Here is an 8232-nt window from a genome sequence, read left to right on the forward strand (position 1 = left end):
AGATTGGACAGGTGGGCGGGGGCCAGATCACACAGGGCTATGTAGATCATTGTATTAGTTACCACGAAGTTGGTGGCTTAAAACAACAGAAATTTATTCTCCGACAGTTTTGGAGGCCAAAAGTCTGAAGTCAGTTTCACTGAGCCAAAATCTCCCAGAACATGGGAAGGGCCAAAATCAAGGTGTCCTTGGGGCCACGTTCCCTCTTCAGGCTCTAGGGGAGAATCTGTCCCTGCTCTTCCAGTGTCTGGTCCTGGCTGCTGGCATTCCTTGATGTGTGACCTCCTCACTCCTATCTCTGCCTTGGAGGTCTGATTGCCTCCTCCTCTTCTGTGTGCATAAAAGCTCCCCCTCCCTCACTTGTGATTGGGTTAAGGCCCAACTCAGATACTCCGGGATAATCTCCCCAAATTAGCAATCTTAATTTAATCAGTTAATTTACTCTGCAAAGACTCTTTTACTTTATAAAGTAAAATTTAATATGCAGGTTCTAAGGATTAGGATCTGATATATCTTTGGGTGGCTGTTATGTAGCCGACCACAATGATGGGGAGGGGTTAACATTTTAAGGCCTGTGACACTTTGAAAACATCATTGGTTGATGCTGACTTAACCCTTTACTTACTCAACTGGACGTTCAGCCCCTTTCCCTCCAGGCACCTGGGACCTTTGCGTCCCCCCCCCCCCCCACACACACACACACTACCTAGGTTCTCTGGAAATGAGACGTGCTTCTCCTTCTCCGTAGTTAAAAAATTGTCACCCAGAAACCAGCCTTTCTGCAGACCAGTCCAAGTGGCAGAACAAAGCTCGGGTGAGCCCTTCATTTTTTTTTTTTTATGGCATAGAAAACAGTAAGATGATTGTTTCTGAGGCAGATTCTAAAACAGTAGGGTGTTTTTGTTTTGGTTTTGGTTTGGATTTTGTTTTTTTGGTTAATCCTACTTTCATTCCTTTCAAATGGCAGCGAGCAACTCTGAATCACTGCACTGTTTTTCACTTTGACATTTTCTTCCAAACCAACTTCACTCGCCCCCGGTCAGAAAAAGTGGGAAGGAACCTGTCCCCAGACTGGAACCAGCTGCCCACCCAGAGTGTCCCCTGGCGCCACGGGAGCCCTGAATTCTTGGACTGGGGGGCGACAGAGACCCAAACTGGGCTGAGAAAGCCCGTCCCCTGCCAGAACCGGTCTCCATCCCACAAGGTCTGAGCCACCATCGCCACGTGAAATAAAATACCTGCAGCGCACGTCTCGGTTCTCCTCAGTCCTCCAAAGGCCCCCTACTCTGACCAAGTCCCTACTGTGTGCTGGGCCTGCCCTGCCTTCCGGTGCAACGAGGACACGCTGGAGAGCAAGTGGCGATTCAGGCACCGTGCATATTTTTAGTGTGGACCTTGGGTGCGCCACTCCCTGGAGACAGCTATGAGCAGCCCCGCCCTCAGGGAGTCTAAATGGACCCACGGAGAAGTAGAGCATTGCCAACTGTGACAGTGTCACCACAGAAAAAGACCAGGATGCCACGGGACAGAATAATTCTGAGGGCTGGGGGTTGTCACTGAGGTAATCGGGTCAGGGAAAGTCTAAACATGTAAGCAGAGACCTGAAGGATGAATAATCATCATACCAGCGAAGAACATTCCAGGCAGGGAACACCGCCATCTGTGCAAAGGCCCTGAGGCAGGAAAGACTTAGAGGTCTTTCAGGAAGTACAGAAGGCTAAGAGCTGGGAGGGATGATGGAGAGATGAGTTTCAAGAGGCAGCCAGGGACCAGATCACCTAGTCTGAAACCCTTGGGAATGGAGTGGTTTTTATTATTAAAAAAACAGGCCATTGAAAGATAGTTAGACCATTTGATTTGCAATTTTAAGAAATTCACAGGCCAGGTGTGGCTCATACTGGTAACCCCATCACATTGGGAGGTCGAGGCAGGAGGATCGCTGGAGCCCAGGAGTTCAATACCAGCCTGGGCAACACAGCGAGACCCTGTCTCTACCAAAAACAAATTAGGCAAGTGTGGTGGTGCACCTGTAGTCCCAGCTACTCAGGAGGCTGAGGCGGGAGGATTGCTTGAACCCAGGAGTTAGAGGCTGCAGTGAGCTATGATAGCGCCACTGCACTCCAGCCTAGGTGACAGAGCAAGATCCTGTCTCAAAAACAAAAAAAAAGAAAGAAAGAAAGAAATTCACAGAAAAGTTTCTATGGCGTTCATCCAACAGCTTCCGGAAGCCAACTCTGCGAAGTCGCTGATCACAATCAGCAAATATTGACTGAGCACTTTTCCAGCTGGCCCTATACCTGGTGCTGTGGGGTTGGTTAACTTTTTAAAAAAATACATTTTATTGTGTATATATATTTAAGGCATAGAATATGTTATAAGATACATATATAGTAAAATGGTTACTATGGTGAAAAAATGAACGTATCCATCATCTCACAGACCTACCCATTTTTCCCTCTGTGGCAGGAGCAGCTATGTATGGTCTAGTCATTCAGCGAAAATCCTGAATACCATCTACGGATATTCACTAAAGTCCTCACGTTGTACATTAGATCTTTTGACCTGTTCATCCTACACATTTGCTACTTTGTATCCTTTGACCTCTATCTCCCCATTTCCTGGTTAGTTTTTATTTCTTTATAATTGTACAATTCATTGATTTATTTCATTGTACATCACACGTACATCTCCAAACCTGCACCCTCTCCTCTAGTTAACCACTGCTAAGAGTTTGGTGGATCCTACCAGATCTCTTCTTTTCTTTTTTTTTTTTTTCACTAACATACATATATGTGGAAATATAGGTTTGCTTTGTGTGTAATTTTTAAACTTTTTATTAGTTTATCAAAAAGTGGGATTGTACCATATATATTGAAACATGGCTTTTTGCACTTATGCTTGGAAATTTTCCAGGATAGTACATGGAGACAGCCTCATCCTTTCTTATGCCATGTAACATTCCACGCAGTGGCTGTTCCATAATTCTTTCTCTTTGCCCATTCCTCCCACTGGTAGACACATAAGTGGTTTCCAGTAATTCCTTCCTAGAAGTAATATTATATAAGCATTCTTATTTACACATCTTTGTACACATGTATAAGACTTTCTATTAGCAGAACCACTGGACTGAAGGGTATTTGCATTTTTATTTTTTTATAGATTCTGTCAAATTGTTCTAAAAGGCCATATTAGTTGACACCCTCACCTTGAGTGAGCTGACTGCCCTCTGGACATGTTTGATGAACATTAAAAAAACAAAGTCACTGTTCCTTTTGCATTTCCTAATACTTAACTAGTGGGGCTGAATCTCTTAGTCAGCTTATTGGCCATTCTTATTTCCTTTCCTATGAAAATATGGCTTGAATCATTTGCCCTTGTGTAGTAAAGAATTGAAATTTGCCCCGATTAAGATCTGGACTTTGCCCTCAGCTGCTGGGTGTTAATCTCTAACCCCCTGGAATGTCATATCTGACCACAATGTTTTTGTTTAGGGTGGCGCTGGCCACACCAGGTAGTCTAACAGTGCGGTTTAGGGTGGGGGCTCCGGGCACGAGATAGGAACTCACAGAGCTGACCTCGGGAGTTGGGGTCTGAGATTAGCTACACGAGCAGTCATCCCCGCCTGCCTGGCGGAGCCCCAGTAACGACTCTGGGCACCAAGACAGTAAGTTCACCTGGTTAGCGATAGCTGCTGTGTATTTGTCACACATGGACGCTGGGAAAGTCATACTGTCCCTGATTCCACAAGGAGAGGACAATGGAAGCTCTTGGTCTGGAACTTTCCTGGACTCTACCCTAACCGCCACTTCCCTTGGCTGATTTTAATCGGTAGCCTTCAGCTGAAAATAAACTGCAGCTGTGCGTACACAGCTCCCAGTGCGTTCCGTGAGTTCTGCTGGTGGATTATCGAACCTGAGGGTGACTTGGGGACCTCGTTGGATTCAACACTTGTATGAGTGTCAGTGGTCTTGGGGCCTGCTGGGTTCCCTCCAACTTTGCTGCCCCGCTTGTGCTTTTCTTTATCATTTTGTGAATTCCTTTTTTATTAGATACTCACCCTTTGTCACTTTTATATGTTGCTATTGTTTTCCCTTCTGTGTCTCTTACTCTGGCATTTTGACAAATCTGTAAGTTTGCATAATCCCCACCAAAATTACAATCTAGAACATTCTGATCCCTTCAAAAATGTCCCTTGTGCTTTCTGTTGCTGTTGTTTTGCCTTTTGTAGCGTGTCATATAGATGGAATCTTACATTATGTAGTTGTGGCAGGCTGAATAATCCCCCCAAAGATGTCCAGCCTATGAACTAAAATAAAATCTTAACTCTCCCCGCCACTGGCTGACTGAATGGTCCCCTCTTGGCCAGGGGATACCCTAAAACTAAATTGCCTGCCACGAGGAGGGAGGTCAGTCGGGCCTCATCATGCTCCACCCTCTCTTCTTGGAGACATCCTTTGTAACCCATTAACAGGCCTAAGGCTATGCAAGATAAACCTGCGGGTCCTCAATTTACACAACAAATACACGTCCAGGTGGCTTGTCTCTGATTAACAGCTCCTTCTTTTAAAACATTCCAAGCCTTTAGACAAAGCTTCATGTCTTTAACCAATTACAAGTCAAAGAATCTTTAAACCCACCTATAACCTGTAAGCCCCCCCCCCCCACTTCGAGATGGCCCACTTTTTCGGGCCAAACCAATGTATGCCTCCCACGTATTGATTTATGACTTTACCTGTAACCCGTGTCTCCCTGAAATGTATAAAACCCAATTGTAACCCAGCCACACGGAGTCCACTTGCTCAAGGCTTCTTGGGCGTGGCTCTGGGCCATGGTCCTCAAATTTGGCTCACAGTAAATCTTCTTAAAAATAAAATTATTTTACAGCATCTGGCTTCTTGTCCATTGAATGAGTCCTATCCCAGAACCTGTGAACGCTACCTTTTGTGGCCAAAGGAACTTTGCATGTGTGATTAAGGATTTTCAGATAAGGAGATGATCGTGGACTGTCTGGACGGGCCCGTTATGTAATGGCAAGTGTCCTTGTACGAGGGAGGCAGAGGGAAATTCGATGGCAGTGGAGGAGAAGGCACTGTGACCACAGAAACAGAGATTGATGTGATGCGTCTAAGAGCCAAGGAATGCTGGCGGCTAGTGACAGTGAAAGAGGCAAGTGTGATCTTGAGAGACCAAAATAGATTCCTTTTTTTTTTTCTGAGACAGAGTCTCCTTCTGTCACCCGGGCTAGAGTGCAGTGGCATCATCACAGCTCACTGCAACCCTCAACTCCTGAGCTCAAGCGATCCTCCTGCCTCAGCCTCCACAGTGGCTGGGACTACAGTTGCAGGCCACCACATCTGGCTAATTTCTTCAATTTTGAGTAGAGACGGGTCTCACTCTTGCTCAGGCTGGTCTGGAACTCTTGAGCTCAAGCGATCCTCCCCCCTCAGCCTCCCAGAGTGCTGGGATTACAGGCAGGAGCCACCGCGCCCACCCAGCCAAAACCTGGTACTTCTGCCCAAACCTGTTCAAGGCTTAGCTAACCTCGGCCTCTGGGGAGCCACAAGCCAGGTTTCTGATGAGGGGAGCCGGCAACTCTGAGCATTTTTAGGGAAAACACAACAGGGAAGTGGTGGGGAAAATTAGTCTCAGACCAAAGATATGACAAAAATTTACTCCTGGATGGAATCTTTCAAATCAAATTGTGTTGTAGGGTACCGGTAGACACAGTAATTGTAAGGCTGGTGGTGGACACCTCTCCCTTCCTTAATGAAAAAAGAAGCCCCTTCTATTCCTCAATACCCGCCCTAAAACTACAACAAAAAACTTCCTCACTGTTCACGCCACGAAATCTTCCCGCCAACCCCCCCCCATCCCCCAGCCCTAAAAACATACACAAACTCACTCAGACTTCTGGGCTGGGCGACTTCTCGGGTCTCTCTCTCCCCCAGGACCCAAAAATCTTGCCCAGGTCCCTCTCTTGGGAGTCGTTATCCTCACCTGGGAACACTCCACTAAAACCCCTTTACGATCCCTTTCAACTCTACTCGTCTTTCTTTCTCTGGCCTTGCAGTAATGACTCCCCCACACCACACCCCAACCCCTGGGAGCTGTGAGTACGTTTTGAACCACACACTTTACACGGTGAAAAGAGATCTTGCAGATATGGTTAAATCAAGGATTCTTGGGTGGAGAGATTATCTTGGAGCATCAGGATGGGCCGATGTAATCACAGGGGTATTTACGAGCGGGCAGGCAGGGGGGTCAGAGTCAGGTGATGGGAAACAGCAAAGGCTGGAGGGTCGGGAGCACTGGGCCTAGAATGCGGGTGGGCTCCAGAAGCTGGAGGAGGAAGGGAAACGGATTCTCCCCGGGGCCTCCAGAAGGAATGTAACCCCGTGGCCCATTTTAGACTTCTGACCTCCAGAACCCTAAGATGATAAATGGTGTGGGTTTAAGCTACTAAATTTGTAGTAATTGGTCACAGCAGCAACAGGAAACGAATGCAAGGACCCTTAAATCCCCTTGCCAACATCTCCACCAAGTGGCCATCCACCCTTGTCTTGAATGCCTCCCAAGACAGGAGGTGCCCACACAGGCACCCTGTTTCCTTTCCAGCAAACTCTTTCTTGTCCCAAAACCTTCCTCGGCAACTCTCCACCCACTGCACCCCCATTTCAAGCCCCATTTCGAGGAGCAAACAGGACAGGCGGACACACTCAACCCCTGTCCCTTACACACATCAGGCTTTTGGAGACAGATAGTAATTCTCTTCCCCGAGCTTAACATCCTCCAGCTTCTCCCTTGCTCAGCTTATCAAAAAGGTCCCAAAGCCAACCTTCTTTGATGAGGCCCCGGCTAAACTCTGGCGTGGGGTCCCCCCGCCCACGGCCTCCAGAGGATCAGACGACAAAGTCCGCCACGCGGGTGGGGAGGCGGGGCTGGGTGGGCTTCCAGCAATTCTCCAAACCCTCTCCCCACTCCGCCGGTGGCTCATGCACAGCCCGACACTTTCCACCGGTGTTAGTGAGAGTGACACTGATATAATGCCACCCCTGAGGCTCAGAGCCGTGGCAGGCGGCTAGAATGTAATAACATTATTTCGTTTGCATTGTATTTACTTCTGCTGATGGTAAGGGAAACTGCTTTTCCATTTAAAACATCGCCATATCCAGTAAAAAGACTGAGCCAGTTTGAGACTAGCGGTTTTTACCTGTGGCCCGCCCACCTGTACTGTCGGCCGGATCCGGAGCCGCCCGGGACACCGCCTGAGCCGGGCTCAGAGTTCCATTACGAACTAAAATGTATCCGCCAGGCCCTCTTTCAGGAAGTCAGGATGGCCGAGCGGTCTAAGGCGCTGCGTTCAGGTCGCAGTCTCCCCTGGAGGCGTGGGTTCGAATCCCACTTCTGACAACTGCTGTTTTCCGCTCCAAAGCTCTGAGATCTGGAACCTCCGGGCACACATTAAATTAAGAAAGAGTCTGCGACACCCTTTTCTCCTCACAGCTCAGAAGAGAAGGTGAAACTTTGACTGGAGAGAGGCTCAGAGACGCACAGCGGAGCAAGCTTTCGTTTTACACTCCAAAGTCAAGTAAATGTCTGTTAGGAAAAGTCTGTTAAGAAGAAAATAAAATTGGTTTTGTAAAAGGATTAAGAAAGAAGACTATCAAAAGAGGTCCCATCGGATGATCTGCAACTGTGAGGGAAAAATGATTAACCTGCTGTCAGAAGTGGGATTCGAACCCACGCCTCCAGGGGAGACTGCGACCTGAACGCAGCGCCTTAGACCGCTCGGCCATCCTGACTGCCTGGTGTAGTCCGTGCGAGCAAACCTCTTTGAATGCTCCACATTATGCGCATGCGTAGTGACCAAGATAGCCCTCGCTCTCCGCCTAGCGTTGGAAGAAGGAAATACAAACGCTTGCTCCGAGGGGCGTCGCAAGATGTACCGAGGAGGAGCAGAGCAAGGCACCAGGGCGGCACCAGAGGGCGCACACGGCACGCTATAGAATCCGAAAGGCCGCGAGACCGAGGACTGTTACTTTAACAGACTTGCATCGGTGCCTCCAGTGTCCATTCGTTGTGCAGGCGTGCTTTTACTGCTCATGTCGGCTGCGATTCCTGCAAATCCACAAGCACCTTGCATTTCCGCATGCGCACCCTTGTGCCTTTTCCGCACGATGCCGTCAAGCCCGCATACCTGCGCCGATTCATAGGTACCTCTGTTTGCTGGCC

General features: G+C 48.2%; 2 non-coding genes across 2 annotated transcripts; one reads left to right on the forward strand and one right to left on the reverse strand.

Moving 5' to 3' along the window:
- Positions 1 to 7327: 7327 nt before the first annotated feature.
- On the forward strand, positions 7328 to 7410 carry TRNAL-CAG (transfer RNA leucine (anticodon CAG)). Its single transcript has one exon. It is a non-coding gene; the product is annotated as a tRNA-Leu (tRNA).
- A 309-nt stretch (positions 7411 to 7719) lies between these two features.
- On the reverse strand, positions 7720 to 7802 carry TRNAL-CAG (transfer RNA leucine (anticodon CAG)). The gene has a single exon. It is a non-coding gene; the product is annotated as a tRNA-Leu (tRNA).
- Between the last annotated feature and the right edge of the window lie 430 nt (positions 7803 to 8232).

Source organism: Eulemur rufifrons, chromosome 23 (genome assembly GCF_041146395.1).
Source record: "Eulemur rufifrons isolate Redbay chromosome 23, OSU_ERuf_1, whole genome shotgun sequence".
NCBI lineage: Eukaryota > Metazoa > Chordata > Mammalia > Primates > Lemuridae > Eulemur > Eulemur rufifrons.